Source organism: Anomaloglossus baeobatrachus, chromosome 4 (assembly GCF_048569485.1).
Source record: "Anomaloglossus baeobatrachus isolate aAnoBae1 chromosome 4, aAnoBae1.hap1, whole genome shotgun sequence".
NCBI classification, from domain to species: Eukaryota; Metazoa; Chordata; class Amphibia; order Anura; family Aromobatidae; genus Anomaloglossus; species Anomaloglossus baeobatrachus.
The window spans coordinates 449,911,596-449,930,669 of NC_134356.1; the positions used below are offsets into that span (position 1 = coordinate 449,911,596).

General features: G+C 40.2%; 1 protein-coding gene across 2 annotated transcripts in view; it reads right to left on the bottom strand.

Moving 5' to 3' along the window:
* Positions 1 to 19,074, bottom strand: part of RORA (RAR related orphan receptor A) — a 492,964-nt gene that overhangs the window by 46,329 nt on the left and 427,561 nt on the right. The window lies entirely within an intron of this gene.

The following is a 19,074-nucleotide window of genomic DNA, read 5'->3' on the forward strand; positions in this document are numbered from 1 at the left end:
ATATTCCAGGCAGCACTGTGAGCCCGCTCCCCCTTAGGGCTCCCATCTAAAATTATAGTTACTCATTATCAAAAGGCTTTTGGGTAATTAAAATGGGTCAGATGAGGTGCCAAAAGATCTAGAACATATAAATGTGTGCATAAATATGGTGTGTAATGTAAACTTTTGGATCAGATCACATCAGGTAGAAAAATAACCCTCGTTCTCTCGATCTAAGAACATCTAAATGAATAGGTATGCGTTTCCTCAAAAACAAAGCTAAGCAGCACAATCCTCAATCATACACAGATAATATACTCAGCCATAGAACGGGAGAGAGATATGTACAGTAAGGTAGTCATATTTGAAGCAGGACTGCCTGCCCATAGACGAACCCTAGTCATTTGCAACATTGGCTGATAACAGGGAACACAGGTTATCTTAAAGGGAACCTGTCAGGTGAAAAATGCATTCAGAACCATTAGCAGTTCTGGGCGCATATTGCTAATCCCTGCCTAACCGTTCCTGTATCTAGTACAATACATAAAGACATCTTTATAAAAAGTATTTCTAAAGATCCTTTATGATATGCTAATGAGGGCTGTGGCTAGTCGCAAGGGCGTTAGTTCTTGTGCTCATTTTGCCCATTTAGCATGTTAGTATGCACACAGGGGTGTACTAACATGCTATTCAATGCAGCATCACCAGTGGTGACGCGCGTACCTGTGTTCGCTGTTCAAAAGTGCCGACACTTCGGTCATGTGCACTAGACCTCTCTGAAGTCGGGTCACATACACCCGGCTTCATATTGCGCATGACCAGAAGTGGCGGTACTGCTCGCTGTATTGGGTGCATATTACACCTGACAGGTTCCCTTTAAGTTGTTCTGTGGGTCTTTAAAGCTCCATCTTCATAGTTCTTTTCATCAAGTGTTTTATTCATATTCTAAAATATTGGCAAGTAGATAAAAACACATCCAAAGCATATATTTACGCCACCAGGAACTGACGAGAACATCACCGCCATTGTCTATTGTTGAAAAAGGCAACAAAAAATTCAAGCTTTAATAAATCTAAGCCGACTGAGACTGTCAGGTAAAGGATAACCAAACCTATACAGGACATCACTATGCAAACATTAGAGCAAATATTTCATTTGCAAGCCTAATAGAGTTGTGACAATAATCCAAGACTCCTCCTCAAAAGCTCTCCTGGTATCTGGCACCAAGACATTATCCAGCGGATCCTTAAGTCTTGGAAGTCATGAAATGAGGCCTTCATGCATTGGATGTGTTTTTTTAGCACATCATCTTAACATTTGATCAGATTGAAATTTAGGAAATTTAGAGGCCATGCCAACACCTTGAAATCTTTATATTATCTTCCTCAAGCCTTACCTATTGAATTTTTGCTGTGTGGCAGAGCGCATTATCCTGCTAGACAGGGCCACTGCAGCTAGGGAACACCACTGTCATACAGGGATAAACTTAGTCCGCAACAATGTTTAGGTAGGTGATACATGTCAAACATGTAAGTGTCACAAGAATGCAGTCACTTAAATGCCAGGACCCCAGGTTTGTCAACAAAACAGTATCCCGATCATCAAGGGTCGGAATGGGACTTGGGATCAATATATAGCTGACATCCCCATAAGTAGCAAGCTGCAATGCATGTGTTCTGACTCCATCTATTATAGTCATAAAAACGTATCCATCAATTTGTGCCATATTAGCATTATTTTGGGATTGGACCAGACCTCTAGCCTTCCCAACTTCATTAATAAATATTAGGCACCAATGATGTTAACAATAGTTCACGGTTTGTTCCGTCTTCACCTATTTTTGGTAAGTACTAACTAGCAATCGGAGTATCGATTCGCAGGATTCCAGTCCATCAGCCAGTTCAGTAGACTGGCGATTGGTCAGGAAACTTGTGACTCTTGACTTCTGGGATCTTTTTGATTAGCAACAGCTGGTGTGACATCATCTGTGCATCACTCTGCAATGACGACATCACGACAGCCGGGCTAATCAAAAGATGTGCTGAGGTTTCCAGACGATAACAAAAGTTAAGAGATTTGAAAGCCTCCTGTCCAGCATCCAGAGATGGACGGGAGTCTTGGAAATAGAAACGTCCATCTCTACTACTAACCACTACTACATAATAGGATCACCCCGCAAGCTACTTCGACCCAGTCGTCTAGCCATCACAATTTGACCCTTGTCAAAGTTGCTCAGGTTCTTGTGCTTGAACATCTTGATTCCAACACATGAATTTCAAGAACTTACTGCAGAAAACCAGTCACCAGATTTAGGCCTTCTGAAAACTAAAACTAGCACCTTAAGCAGCGCCTGTGCTGCATTACATGTAGGTGCGCATTAACCCCTGACCCCCTCCTTAGACTCCAAAAATACCTTTAAAAATCTCCCGCTCTGTATTTAAATTCCCCGGTCCGATGGGCGTACTAATTTGCGCCTCCTGTCCCTCCTTTTGTGCTGATTGATGTTTATGACACCTCGGACGCCATCCACGTAGGTGGGCAAAATCTTCATATTCCCGGCTCACACAGGTGCATTTTGCTCTGCCCTGTTGCAGGCAGAGCGAAGTGCGCCTGCGCAAGCCAGAAATATGTCTGCACAGGTCCGACACTTTGCCCGCCTACGTGGATGGCGTCCGAGGTGTAGAAGACATTTGATGCACATATTATGATGCCCATCGGACCGGACAATTTACATACAGGTCAGGAGATTTTTTTAAAGGTATTTTTGGGGTCTATAGGGGAGGTCAGGGGGTAATGTGCACCTTCATGGAATGCAGCACAGGCACTGCTTAAGGTGCTAGTTTTAGTTTAGAAGGCCAAAATCTGGTGACAGGTTCCCTTTAACAAATCCCATACCATTGCAGGTGCCATTGTCATTTTGGTGAGATTGTGCATCAATTTAATCCTCTTCACCTGTCAGTGTTATGGCTGGTCAGCTCAGCTTGTAACAAATATATATCACAAACCATAGTACGTACATGTATTATATGTTATATATATATATATATATATATATATATATATATATATATATATATATACACACACATACATATACATACACACACACACAGTATATATGCATTCGTAATGTCTTATGTCTAATAGCCTAGTCCCACTGGGCCATATTTGTAGCCAGCAATCAGTCATGTACATGACTCTGTCGTAGTGAAAATGTATGATGTGTTAGCAGTCACACTGCTCTGTGATTACATCTACACACTGATGATGAATAAGCTCTTTACTGTGATGCTGAGTATCTTCATACCAGTATTAATCACACAGCTCTCTAGGATGATGCACAGTTACACTGGTAATGAAGATATCCATTTGTATAATGATCCAGAGCAGGAGAACACATGATATAACACGGCCGCTGCTCCACATAAAATAATGGTGCAAAGTATGCTACGAATGATGGTTGCCCGCGGTCTTCTTAGAATATACAGGGCAGGGAGACCATGCTCTGCACCGTGCACTGTAGTGGGACTCCCGATTACCTTTTGGCATTGGATATTGTGCAAATGCACAGTGTGCAGCGGATTTTATTACTAATACACCACGTTATCCTACAGCGCATTACTACTCTTACAAACCCCTATCTTGCTTTTATCGCTACAGCTTGAAATGAAACCTTTGTCTGCCAGTGTCAAGCAAATCTTCCCTTTCAGACAAACCATATCCTAAAAGCAAGTGTAACAGTGTAGAAACTCATGCAAAACTCCTCTCCCAAAAGTTGTTTCAGGTATGGCTGCTTGATTGGCTGGCTGGCAAATTCATCTTGACCCCAAGTGAATCTGAAATTTTCTTAAAATCTGGAATGAATTAGTTTTTTTAATCGATTCGCTCATTTATACCCATGTACTATCTTGTGTCTACTGTACAGACTTTATTTCAAATATGCATGAAAAAAGAGAAAGGAATTGAACTAATTCTAGACATTTCTTGAGACAGCAGAGGGTAAAATTGGTGTGATTTTATGTAAGGATACTATATACAAGTGATAAATGACTAGGCCTTGAAGAACTTCTACTACCTCAAACATGACTTCTCTGCCACATACAGTGCATTTCTAACGACCACACGAGTCACGTTCATCTGGCTGCTGTTAAGTCATTCCGAAAGTCTTCTCACAATCTGACACCCTTAATCTCATGATCGAGACATAAATAGGTTTGTACAATCTTTTGGAAAGCCATTTATAGACTATTCATTAAAGACATGATTGAAAAGCCAAAAATAGTAGCCATTTAGTCCTTACAACTGCTCTCTGTTCTACAGGTTAGGGGCCCCTTGTGCAGATGATCGTTTAGACACAGACAACAGTTCTTCTGATTGTACAACTCATTTAAGGTTAAGAAACTCCAATAGTTGTAAATACATAAAAACGCCTTAGTGAATATTTTTTACTAATATACTTGGATATATTTTAACAAAAGACATACAATATCAAAATCTTATTTTGGTGCCTTTGACTTGCTAAATCTGACAATATGGCTCTTAAAGGCTGTGTACTGCTACTCTAAGGAGGCAATATAAAATATGTCACTGCATGACGCTGAAAACAGATGCCTTCTTCTTTTTTTTTTATAACCTAAAAGTGTTTTGTCAATAACTGCCAATCAGTGGGGGATAGGTCACATCCAATCTGCAAAATCAAGGACTCAGTAACCGAGTTTACCTGCCAAGTAATACTTGTCCCTTTCACCTGCACATCAACAGTTATGTTGAAATTCCTTGTATGGCAGGGAGGGGGCACCACTGAACAGAAGAATTGGCAAAAAAGGATGTTAGAATAAGATATTGCAATTGCACGTTGTTATACATGTTTATTTTCTGTGTGTGTATTGTAACAAAAAAATAAATAAAAATAAAACACAGAAAAAAAACGCAGATTGGTCATAATTTCATTCAGAATTAAAAAATGGGCAGGACCAAATTATGGTACCCTCAACGTAATATTTGGTTGCACAACCCTTGGAATAAATAACTGCAATCACTTGCTTCCTATAACCATCAACAAGCTTCTTACACCTCTCAACTGGTTTTTGGACTATTCTTTTAAAACTACTCAAATTCTCTCATATTTGAAGGCTGCCTTCTCCCAACAGCAATTTTAATTGAAACCAAGGAGCACACCAGACAGGTCAAGATAAAGTTGTGGAGAAGTGGAAAGCAGGGTTAGGTTATAAAATAAAAAATAACAATAGCCCAAGTCCTGAACATCCACCAGAGCACTGTTTAATCCATCATACAAAAATGGAAGGAGTATGGCATAACTGCAAACCTACCAAAACATAGCCGTCCACCTAATCTGACATCTCAAGCAAGCAACTAATGAGAGAAGCAGCGAAGAGGCTCATGGTCACTCTGTAGGATCTGCAGAGATCCACAGCTCAGGTGGGAGAATCTGTCCACAGGACAACTATTAGTGATATACTCCACAAATCTGTTTTTTATGGCAGAGTGGTAAGAAAAGTATTTTTTTTTTAAACCAGCCTCATTTGTAGTTTAAAAAAAAAGCCATGTGGCACGTGGAAGGTGCTCTGGTCAGACGAGACCAAACTAGAACCTTTCAGGCTAAATGCAAAACGCCATGTGTAGCTGAAGACGAAGTGCACATCACCCTAAAATCATAGTGGTGGCAGCATCATGCTTTGGGCGGTTTTTCTTCAGCAGGGACAAGGATGTTGGTCAGAGTTGATGGGAAAGTGGATGGAGCTGAATACAGGCAATCCTGGAGGAAAACCTTAGAAGCTGCAAAAGACTTGAGACTGGGCTGTACGTTCACCTTCCACAAGGACAATGACCCTAAACATACTGCCAGAGCTACAATGGAATGATTTATATGAAAAGTATATTCATGTGCGTGAACGGCCCCAGTCACAGTCCAGACCTAAATCCCACTGAAAATCTGTGACAAGACTTGAAAATTGGCCTCCATTCAAAAAGACTTGGCCTCCATCCAATCTCACTGAGCTATAGCTATACTGCAAATAAGAATGGGCAAAAAAAATCAGCCTTTAGATGTGCAAAGCTGGAGGACACATACCCCAAAAGACATGCAGCAGTAGCTGCAGCGAAAAGTGGTCCTACAAAGTATTGACTAAGGAGGGCTGACTACACACACACACACACACACACTATATGTATGTTATACACATACATACATACATACATACATACATACAAACAAACACACCATTTGGAGTCTTCAACCAATCTATATTCAATAATAGACACATTTGTGTTAACACCAAGGAAAACAGAGGAATGACATATGTCCATACAACTGCAGCTGAGTAGGTAGAGATGAAAGAGGGACAATATGAATATTCACGTTCATTTGTTATCATGAAACACAGATCCCCGGCGGATTAAAAGGTATATGCAAAAGAATAATATGAACAAGTAACAGTGAGTCACGCTGTGCCCTATAATCAGAATGTAATTAATTACATGGTACACGTAATAATGTAAAAATATTTCTCCCTTCCTATTGTTTACTCACTGGAGTGGAAATAATAATAGCCAAGGCCAACGCTTTTCTGATCTCATGAAATAAAATGAGGATATCCCATCACTTTACGATTGGGGAGGGTCTGACTTTTGGCTGTGCCCCCTGGCTTCCCAGGATCATTGACATGCCTTTACAATATACCGGTAAGATGGGAATCGGGAAAATTACAAGATGCGTATATTTCAATGGTTTACGTGTTTATCTTTTACATATGTACAGATACCGGAAAGGAAAACTGGCAACTAAAAGTCTAAATATATATATATATATATATATACACACACATACACACAGTATATATAGGGGCAGTTTTTGCTATTCCGCACTTTTCTAAACAGGGTCATGTATAAGTTTATGAGAACAGTTAAATTCAGTCTGGAAATATGCTGTACAAAATGGTATATAAACTCCTCAATTCAACCTGGCTTGACTGATAAACAATTGTCTATTTACAGAATGCTACATCCTAGGATCACTTGGGGGACCAAACATGCTTCAGGCCAGTCAGATGGTGGCGCAACGGTGACAAGAAATGCATCTATTAGGACAATTTTCAAAAATCACTGCAAATACACTCCGGTTTTACCGCAATTTAAGTAAAAAAAACGCTCAAAAGGCACGATGGGTGACTACAGCCTAAATGAAGAAGTCATTTTTGTTCACATTCTCTTTTAATCAGATGTTCTGCCCTCAAAGAAAAAGTATTTTAACAGACTCCTGTTATTATATTAAAAGATTCAGAATTCAATATATTTAAAGAGGTTGTCCACTACTTTGACATTGATGGCCGATCCTTAGGGGTACTTTGCACGTTGCGACATCGCTACTGCGATATCGTCGGGGTCAGATCGAAAGTGACGCACATACGGCGCCGGTAACGACGTTGTAACGTATAAAGCCTAGATGTGCTGATAAACGATCGCAAAAGCGTCGTAAATCGGTGATCTGTGTAGCGTCGGACATTTTCATAATGTCGCACCAATAGGAGATATGATGTTGTTCCTCGTTCCTGCGGCAGCACACATCGCTGTGTATGAAGCCGCAGGAGCGAGGAACATCTCCTTACCTGCCTCCACCGGCTATGCGTAAGGAAGGAGGTGGGCGGGATGTTGACGTTGCTGTGACGCCGCATCACCCGCCTCCTTAGGAAGGAGGCGGGTCGCCGGCCAGAGCGACGTCGCAGGGCCGGTAAGTGCGTGTGAAGCTGCCGTAGCGATAATGTTCGCTACGGCAGCTATCACAAGATATCGCATGTGCGACGGGGGCGGGTACTATTGCGCTCGGCATCGCAAGCATCGGCTAGCGATGTCGCAGCGTGCAAAGTACCCCTTAGGATAGGCCATCAATGTATGATCGCCCGGTGTCCGACGCCCCGTACACTCAACGATCACCTGTTTGCGGCCCCGGTGGCGGCAGCAGGCTGGAAATACTCAGTTCCGAAGCTGCTCCTTCTTCTGATAGTGGTCGCAGCTGGCTAGTGCACATAGGCATCCTATTGATTAGAATGAGAGGCAGATGTCACTCCCTGGCCACTATCTGAAGACAGAACAGCTCTGGAACTGAGCATTTCCGGCCATCTGCTTCCACCGCAGGGACCAAGAACAGCTGATCTGCAGGGGTTCGGGGTGTAAGACCCCAGCCGATTAGACATTGATGACCTATCCCAAGGTTAGGCCATAAATTTACTGTAAAAGTAGTTGACAATATCTTTAATATATTCTTCAAAGACAATCTTTCAGCACATATTTGCATATGAAAAAAGTGGTAGGGCTATACAGATATTTGTCCCCTAATAAAAAATACACTGGAAGAAGTAGTCCAAGTGCATTGTTGAACTCCCAGTGCACTGGCACATTACAAGTGCACCGTCGCGTTCCCAGTGCACCGTCGCGCTCCCAGTGCACTTCCAGGCTTCTAGAAAGGCACTACGGAGCTATACAAAAATTGTATTATTTTTATTAGTACATAAATGTCTACAAAGCCGTAGCACTATTTCTACATTTAAAAATGCTGAAAGGTACTCTGTGCATTCAAAGTCTTAATACCGTAGATTAACACCAGTGCTTTTGTTTTAAGTACATATATCATTTTACATATAGGAAGGGGGACTACACAAAACTTCCAGGAATTAGACACATTTAATGAGTGTGGGCATCTTTATGAGCTGAGATAAGATGGTAAGAGGGAGGAAGGAACCCAGGAAATAAACTCAGGCTTATGATATATAGATATTATGTCCCAGCTTAGTAAAAAACTAGTAGACAGTATATCAATCCTCACAATAGGGTAACAAATAACATCATACACATATAAGTTACAATAGACGGATGAGCTGTGCAGTTTAACCTTTTCCTATCCTGAGTCCCCCAGGGGGAGACACATTGCAAAAATTCTGTTACGCTCCTTTTTTGGCCACTGCCTTGTTTATCATTCACATGTGAATAAATTGATTTCCTGATGATTTATTTTACAAAATTGATTCATATTGCAAAGTTCTGTTTTGACGTTTTTTTCCCAATTACAATAGGATTTCAATGGGCCGAACAGGAAATTTTATTGGATAGGAGGAGGTTAACAAGAATTTTATTTTAGGAGAAATCATTCAGTGTATATACCCTGTCTATTAGAATTACCTTCCCATTAATTGAAAATAATAGAGCTGTATTGCATTTTACACCAGTGGTTTTCACGGGTATCATCTTCGTACACACGAATTAATGATGTAACTATGAAACCAAGTTATATGAAGAAATAGTTAACGCCAATTATGACTGAGCATAGTACAATAGATTGAAACTCAGAGACAGCTCAGACCAACAGATTACTGGTTGGAATTGAAAGATTAATATATCGAACGATCATGGAAAAGGTTTCTTATATTTAGCTGTTAATCCTGCGCGTTTCGGTGCCAAGCAAACACATAAGTCATATGAATGCTGGCTCTACCCACTGTCTACGGTGACACCCATACTTTCCATATAATAGGGCAGAATTACATAGACTATAATTACAATTGCATAAGGATAACATGTATCAGACACAATGTAACAGGAAAGAGAAGCATGCTGAGACTAGCTAACATTCTGGATTTATTGATGGATCTACCCACTGATTGTACAGCATACATGTGCCCATACCTCTATACCACGTATTTTATTATTTGTAACAAAAGTACCATTGACTTCCAGTAGAGGGAAGTGGGAAACGCTCTTTTCTTCTCGGTTATTGGCAGAACGCAACACATACTACACAGGCTTGTGATAAATAAAAGTAATGAAAATGGGGAAATGAGTGGCTCCGGCTCCCACCGTCTGCGCCGTTGAGCAGTTTGGGGCACCTAATAGTTTCTTCTGCTTCAAGGGCATATTTTTGACAGATGGATGGGTCACATAAAAGGACAGAAGTACAACACTTGTATACAGATCCTAGACTGGTGTTTTCTCATAATAAACACATCACTCTTTATGGCTTTACTTAGAGAGCGGGCAATGATAATAATCAGACAGTATATTAATAATTAATGTCTGTACACCGATAAAAATACTCCAGGGTACATTCACCATGTTAAATAGTTGCCAAGAGCTTTGAAACTAATTACAGCAATGCAATAAATTATTCTTTATATCTGATATGTGCAGGAATGCAAAGTTCGACTAACCTTCAACAATCATCAGCTATAACGTGAGGAAATATTATCAAGGTTCAAAATATGGCTGAGAAATAAAAAAAAGCACATTTTTGGGATCCGGTCAAATTTTTTATTAGTTGTGACATTTTTCAAATCTCATATTGGAGATGACATTGGGTAGTATGGCTAAAATTCACATTTTTGGAATCTGCTTTAATAATGTCTTTGCTGGTTCTGACATCTATCAGTCCCATATTGTATAGGATATTAAACAATAGGGTTTAAAGTGGACGTTTCACCAAATTTTTTAAACATGAAAAATTTGGTCAAAAGTCTTTAATCATATATAAATTTGGCTAAAAAGATAATTTTTTGGGGATCTGGTCTCATATTGCATTTGCTGGCTCTGACATCTTTCAGTCACATATTGGATAAAATTTTAAACAATAAAGGCTAGTTTACATGCAGCGACATCGCTAGCGATCATACTCGCCCCCGTCGTGTGTGCGTCACAGGCAAATCACTACCCATGGTGAACAATATCACTAGGATGCGTCAAACGGACTTACCTTCCTAACAACATCGCTGTGGCCGGCGAACAACCTCTATTTTAAGGGAGAGGTTTGTGCGGCGTCACAGCGACGTCACGCAGCGGGCCACCGATAGAAGCGGAGGGGCGGAGACCAGCCGCATCAACGTCACTCCCACCTCTTTGCCGGAGGACGCAGGAACGCCGTTGTTCGTCGTTCCCGGGGTGTCACACGTAACGATGTGTGCTGCCTCAGGAACGACGAACAACCTGCGTCCAGAACGAGCAATGATATTTTGAAAATGAATGACGTGTCAACATTCAACGATTTGGTGAGTATTTCTGATCGTTAGTGGTCGCTCGTGTCACACGCAATGACGTTGCTAACAAGGCCGGATGTGCGGCACGAATTCCGTGACCCCGACGACTTATCGTTGCGTGTAACGGGGCCTTAAGGCTTAAAGTAGATGTGTCACCAAATTTTTTAACCGGTGAAAAGTCTTCTTTAATCAAGTACAAATTCAGCTAAAAAGCAAATTTTTGGGGTCTGGCTTAATAATGCCTTTGCTGATTCTAACATCTTTCAGAAAGTCAACATTCAACAGCAACAACGACAATAACAACGAGAACAACAACAAATGTGACATGAGTCACATTACTATTGCTTTGGATTTGCACAATAATTACGTCACAGCTGAACAAACCTGAAAATAGGTAGGAAATTGTGTCATGAGGACATAGTCGAAGCACGGATAACTTATCAAAAAATATATGAAAATCAGTTTAATATTAATTATAATGTTCTTCAGAAGGGAAGAACGAGAGTTTTTATAGTGCAAAAAGATACCAAATTTGGTATCTTTTTGCACTATAAAAACTCTCGTTCTTCCCTTCTGATATGCTTATGAGTTTGTGCCTGGTGTGGGGACCCAGCAAAATCTGGACCCACCCTTTATTTCGTATGGTTTTGTGCAGTTTTTTTCTCCTAATTATAATGTTCTTACCTAAAACTAGGAGTGATGGCTACTTCTGCCATAAGTAAACTAGTGGTAAGAATCAGTCCTGGACATGTACTCTGCAGCATTAAGGAGGTCAAAATTGTTTCCTACCTTAAAATAGATTCTATTATCTAATAATACTGCTCTTAGTCTGCAACTAGTGTAGCGTTCACTTCTGAAGTAGGGATGGTGTATTAAAGACATATAGGCAGGGTCCATTGCCTTATAGTCCTTGGTACTGCCACATACAACCATCAGTCCTTTTCAGGACTATTTTAAATAGATTCTACTCTTTATGAATATTGAATTAAAGGCTTTTAGGCAGAGTTCATTGTATTACAGTCCTTGGTGCTGCCACGAACAACCAACAGTCCTTTTCTGGGCTAACTTAAATAAATTGTGTTCACTAATATTACCACTTTAACTCTGTAATTCATGTAAGGTTAGCTTCTGGAGTAGGCATCGTGTATTAAGAGACATATAGGCAGAGTCCATTGCATTACAGTCCTTGGTGCTACCACGTACAACCATCAGTTCTTTTCAGGGATAACTTAAATAGATTCTACACTTTAAGAATATGACTCTTAGGGGTACTTTGCACACTACGACATCGCAAGCCAATGCTTGTGATGCCGAGCGCGATAGTCCCCGCCCCCGTCGCAGCAGCGATATCTTGTGATAGCTGCCGTAGTGAACATTATCGCTACGGCAAGCTTCACATGCACTTACCTGCCCTGCGATGTCGCTCTGGACGGCAAACGGCCTCCTTCCTAAGGGGGCGGGTCGTAGGCGTCACAGCGACGTCACACGACAGGCGGCCAATAGTAGAGGAGGGGCAGAGAGGAACGGAACGTAAACATCCCGCCCACCTCAGTCCTTCCGCATAGCCGTCGTGAGCCGTGGTGACGCAGGTAAGCTGATGTTCCTCGCTCCTGCGGCTTCTCACACAGCGATGTGTGCTGCCGCAGGGGAACGAGGAACAACATCGTACCGTCGCTACAGCAAAAATATGAAAATGTCGGACACTACACCGATGATACGATTACGACGCTTTTGCGCTCGTTAATCGTATCATAAAGGATTCACATTCTCCGATGTCGACAGCAACACCGGATGCGCGTCACTTTCGATTTGACCCCACCGACATCGCACCTGCGATGTCGTAGTGTGCAAAGTACCCCTTAGTCTGCAATTAGTGTAAGATTAACTTCTGGAGTAGAGATCGTGAATTAAAGGCATTTAGGCAGGGTTCATTGTGTTACAGTCCTTTGTGCTGCCACGAACAACCAACAGTCCTTTTAAAAGGCTAAGTCAAATAAATTCTATGATTATGTCTCTTGCAAGGTATTGTTATCTACAGGTCACATAAGGTCTGCAACTTTTAGATCTGCCTCTAGTGAAGATACATAGTACAGTAAAAAGTCTTTTAACCCATTAGGTGGCAGATTACCATGTATTCTGGATTATAAATTTTTCATAGCCACTATACTCAATTAGCTTTTAAGGACAGAGAATATTTAGCAACCAGCGCAATATATAATAAACAAAAACACATAAAATGTACTTTTATTTTTCTTTTTCATTAAGTCTTATAATTGGTTATCTTTGCTTAGCATTCCGCTTCTGCTCCGGAGAGATTCCAAATTATCTGTTCTTCCTACATTTTCAGTTGCAGGAGTAAAGGAATTTTATTCACACTGAAATTGTTTTTAAAACTTAGAATTAAAGTCATTACCACCATGGATGGATATGAGTAATAACTTCTAAACATCAAAATTATTTGATAACCCATCCTCAGTCCATGGTGCTGATAGGGAATTTTAAAAGTCCCCCATATATCAATAAGGAACACAATTACCCAAAAAATAAATACATTTAAAAAAGAACAACAAAAATCAGTGCTGGATACATGTTTTTATGTCAGGTTGTTGAAAATTCAGTTCAGATATATCTGGAAACTCTGGGTTCTAGTAGGTCGCACTGGGAGAGACCCCTATTTTTGTCACATTCCTATTTTTCTTACTTTAAAGGGGAGAATGTATAATAATGTACACTATGTATTCTGAGCTGTCAAAAGATCAAATTATATAGATTGCATAATCCCTACTAGAAACAAACAAAAATCTATCATTCACAATAAAGTCAGAGAAGCAGGTAAATTGGTTTACAGAACGCGGTATTTACATGCTTTGATTGAGAGCACCAAGAGTGCCGGATACAAGCAAATACCGCAATGTACAGAGAGCTTCTAATGTTTGCTGCTTACATGCAACAATATTACACAAATGACCACTTTAGCTCGCGAACACTAATCCTTTCAAGTGATCACATAGGATTACATGGCTAAACTATGCATTTTGGGGTTGTCTGGTATGCCAAACAAAAAAAAAAAAAAATCATAGATTATGTAGTCAAAAGGCAACCTGTCACGTTGAACATGCAGTCCGATCTCTGCAGATAACTGGCATACAAGCAGACAGCTGTATATAATTTCCCAGGACAGAAAGAAAATGATTTATACATTTATCAATTTTAATTTCATCGGAGACAAAAAAAATTAGATTATTACTAAGGAAGGGATCAATTGAGCAAATAGTTGATTTTTTAAAAATTTGTTTTTGTGAATTTTTTTATTTTCTTTTAAAACTATTTGGCATTTATGTTGAGCATAGATACCTACCTAACTAACTATCTATCTATCATACCTATCTATGGTATCCATCTATATATCTATCTATTATATCTATCTGTGGTACCCATCTATCTATCTATGGTATCTATCTATCTATCTATGGTACCCATCTATATATCTATTAATCTATATGCCTGTCTTTCTATGGTATCTATCTATCTACCTATCCATCCATCCATCCATCCATCCATCTATGGTATTAATTTATCTATCTATCCATCTATGGTAATAATTTATCTATCCATCTATGGTATCCATTTTTCTATGGTATCTATGTATCCATGGTTTCCATTTATCTATGGTATCACTCTATCTATCCATCTCTGGTATCCATTTATGGTATCAATCCATCTATGGTATCCATCCATCCATCTATGCTATCGATCACCTATCTACCTACCTACCTATTAGTTTTTTCCTGATACAGAGCTTTATATCATCCTGGATCCAGGGAACTTACATTGAATTCAATGCTACATCTTATTGCCACACTTATGTCTTATGCAGAAATCTCCACCTAGTGGCTGACACAATTTTCCAATTTAACCCTATGTTTATGCAGAGCTGAAGATACCGTAATTAAAAAAAAGGAGCATAGAAGAGAACCTGGCTTATAGTATTACAAAATCCAATAGGATAAAATGTTGTATTCTTTAGATTTAAATAAATAAATAAATGTTGATGCGTGAAGCTTCACTTTAAGGTTTGCACCACATTTATAAGGCAATCCGTGATAGGAAGAATTTGCACCGCACTAACTGTTCAGTTATACGCCATAGCTTACAACCTTATGGGCATTATAGTGATGGCTATTACTGGTTTTTATCCATCCTTTGCTTTCATCAAGGCAGTTAGCCAAACATACACAGGCGAGTTCAGAGACAAAGCTTAAGAATTCCTCATCCTTTTTCCAACGAGTATAAGTGAACCCTAGGCACCAGGATTGGAATTTTATCATGACCGCTGCCCCCCCCCCACAACAACTTTGCCCCATTAAGTAAAAGAAAAGTCAGTACCCAGTCTGCTTCTTATACAAGCTTTATAAGGTGTGATGCCGTGATACCAATATAATGCGCAAGTTGGTGTATAAGTACAAGGGTGTGTATGAATTTATTACGCTGTATGTACTGTACACATAATTATAAGGATGATATACGAAACAGGTAAGAACACCTTACATAACTGCATTATTCCTGGCAGTTCATCACAGCCACATTATATCATAAACGCATTCAGACAAGACAAGCTTGCATCTTAGTGGAACTCGTAGGCATCTAAAGGTGAAAACACAAGTCAGTGCCCCAAACTTACCGGCACCGAGAAATGACATGGTAAAGGATAGGTTGGATCCAAGCCATTACCCTTATATCTTTATCCTTCCATTTGTATGGTCATATATCCTTTACTATTATCTATTATCTGCTATTTGCGCAGCGCTCACATATTCTACATCTCTGTACACAGATTGTAAGTACCACATCACTCCCTACTGGAAATTAATTAAAGGCGTTGATGGGATGAAAAGAAAAAGTTTCACAAGGATTTGGGTTTGCAAAAAGTAAAATAATTGATGTTTATCAACTGGAATCCACCTATATCTAGCACAGGCTGCTCTGCTCCATAATCTGTGTCGACATAAAAAGCGAAGACATCACCGTTGTAGCACCAGTAGGACTGCTGCCACTGGTGATTGGCTGCAGTGGTCAGGTTGCTTGAGCAGCAGGTTATTAAAAAAAAAAAAAAAATATGACACGGCTCATGTGACCTGACTGCTGCAGACAATCACAAGTGGCAGCGGTCCTGCTGCTGGTAGAACAGTGATGTTTCTGCTCAGTGTCAGTGCAGACTGTGGATCAACCGGAGCTGGATCCAGCTGGGGTGCTGGTAAGTGAATATTGGTTCTTATGGGCGCCACAGTGGCTTAGTGGTTAGCACTGCAGTCATGCAGCGCTGGGGTCCTGGGTTCAAATCCCACCAAGGACACTATCTGTAAAGGAGTTTGTATGTTCTCCCTGTGTTTGCGTGGGTTTCCTCCGGGTGCGCCGGTTTCCTCCCACACTCCAAAGACATACAGATAGGGAATTTAGATTGTGAGCCCCAATGGGGACAGTGTTGCCAATGTATGTAAAGCGCTGTGGAATTAATAGCGCTATATAAATGAATAAAATTATATTATATTATTATTATGGATACGCGACTGTGGGAAACTTCATTTTGCCTGGACTATTTCTTTAAGTTTAGTCACAAAATAAATCACATACAATAGATCCAATGATTGTCAACAATAATACACATTATCTGACCACCCCACACAGAAATTGCTACAGTGTGTAAACCCAACCTACATAGGAGGAATGGACATGAGGGCCCAAACCAGTAACAGTCCTATTTGGTGCCTGAGATTTCATAAAACAATATGCTATGAGGGAAGAAGACCGGCGCAGCATACGACTGCGGCATACGGCTGCAGCAGAGCAGCCGTGGTGACACCTGTGAGAAGTGCACGCTAGACACTTATGAAGGGTGAGCGTTCTACAAATCTAAATCACACACAGAACTTTCACACAAAACACAGATATCTTTATAGTTTTGCTGATGTGTTCAGTTGGCAGCCATAACTGGGGCTGGGTAAACCTTCGCCACATGCAGTGAGTTCCATCAAAGGAGTTGTATCATTTCAGTAATGCATTTAAAATTGTTCTCTCATTAAACGACAGCCTAAAATATGAGTAGCCACATTGACTCAGATCCAATGCCTGAGAATACGGCAAACATTTTTAAAGGAGGAAAATCACTGGTTAAGTTTTAAGTAAAATATAGTATTACATTTACTTAAAGAGAACCTGTCAGGTGCAATATGCACACAGAACCACGAGCAGTTCTGGGTGTATATTGCTAATCCCTGCCTAAGCATTCCTGTATACACTAGCATAGATAAAGATCTTTAGAAAAAATATTTCTAAAGATCTTTTACCGTATGCTAATGAGCGAGGGGGACTAGTCCCCTGGGCGTTGCTTCCCTTGCTGGTCGGCCCCATTAGCATGTTAGTATGTCCCTGTGGTTTGCTATCATGCTAATAAATGTGCAGCGTCAGAGAATGATCTCACTCACCTCTCCACTGCCAACGCGTCTGACGCTGGATTTCGGCTCAGTGTGCAAGACCCCGGACTTTCGGTCAGGGGCACCACTTCAGTTTGCAGCCAGGATGCGTACACCCGGCTTCATAGTGCGCATGACCCAAACTCTGGGATCATGCGCACTGAGCCCCATGGGAGAAATAGAGTGATTAAGAAGGGGTTGTTCGAATAGTGGACAACCCCTCTAAGAGTAATAGCCGTTGACTGTTCGTGAATCTGTGTTATGGATAATATAGGGGTCTTAAACAGGTGACATTTTTAATATCAACAAATATCTACTGCCACTGGCAGAAAAGAAAAAAACAAAAAAAACCCTCAAAATGTAATTTTCAGGTCATATTCACAGACAATGAAAGATCTAGTCTATTGATATAAAAGCATCCTATATTACTCGGATATTCTCATCAGAGCAATTCTCAGGGTGTGTAGTTCGGGATATAATTGAAATCAAATATGTCCACATGCAACATTAAAATTAAGTGGTAACTCCACCCAAACTTTATGGCACCATTTCGGCTAGTTGCACTTCTTGCTGGGCAGTCATTTTCCATGTTGTATGCGTTTGAACTTTGTCTGTTAACTCTTGACAATGGACCGGTGACAAACAGGTGAAACATGGGTGGAATTCTGAAGTACAAAGTATGTCTTCCTTTATTTTTGTTTCTTTCCCCATAGACTTTAATGGCAGAGTCTGATCTGATGCTCTAAGTGTCACAGAAAAGATATATGGATATGGATATATACACACAAATATATATATATATATATCTATATATATACATCCGTGTGCTATAGAGTTTCACTGATCCATACACAATTATTTAAAAAAAAAAAAATAAAATATATAATATATATATATATTTTTTTTTTTTTAAATAATTGTGTATGGATCAGTGAAACTCTATAGCACACGGATGTATATTTCGAATTTGAGAACACAACCTAAGGTTGTCACAGTGCCTATACTACCGTACAACTGCACTGCTACCATCTTTTATAAATCTGAAAGACACTAAATGGCATTCACCACTGATGTAAAATGATACACCTTCTTTATTGGCGGTCTCACCAAAAGAGACATGAACTGCTATGATCTTTATTTTCTTGTATTGTGCATCTTTAAAGGGACTCTGCCACCAGTTTTTTGCCACTTGATCCAAGAGCACTATAATGAAGGGAAAAAATAAATAAATAAATAAAAAAATAGAGACCCAGGTTCCATTAATTAGTCACTTACTCAGCTGCTTGATATGCTTTTGATAAAATTAGCTGGAGGTTATCACTAGAGGACTACTACACCTGCTATGTAGTCCTCCATATTAATGAGTTATGTACAACCCCGCCCCCACCACTGATTGGGAGCTTTCTGCCAATCAGTGGTGTGAGCGGGGTTCTATGGCACTCAGCATTTATAGAACTGGCAGATCAGCAGCAGAGAGCAAAGTGATTTTATCAAAACTGCAGCAAACAGCTCAGTAAGTGACATCGTTGGAATCAGGGCCTCTGTCCCTACATCATCTTGCTCTTAGATGGGGTAGCAGAAACCTGGTG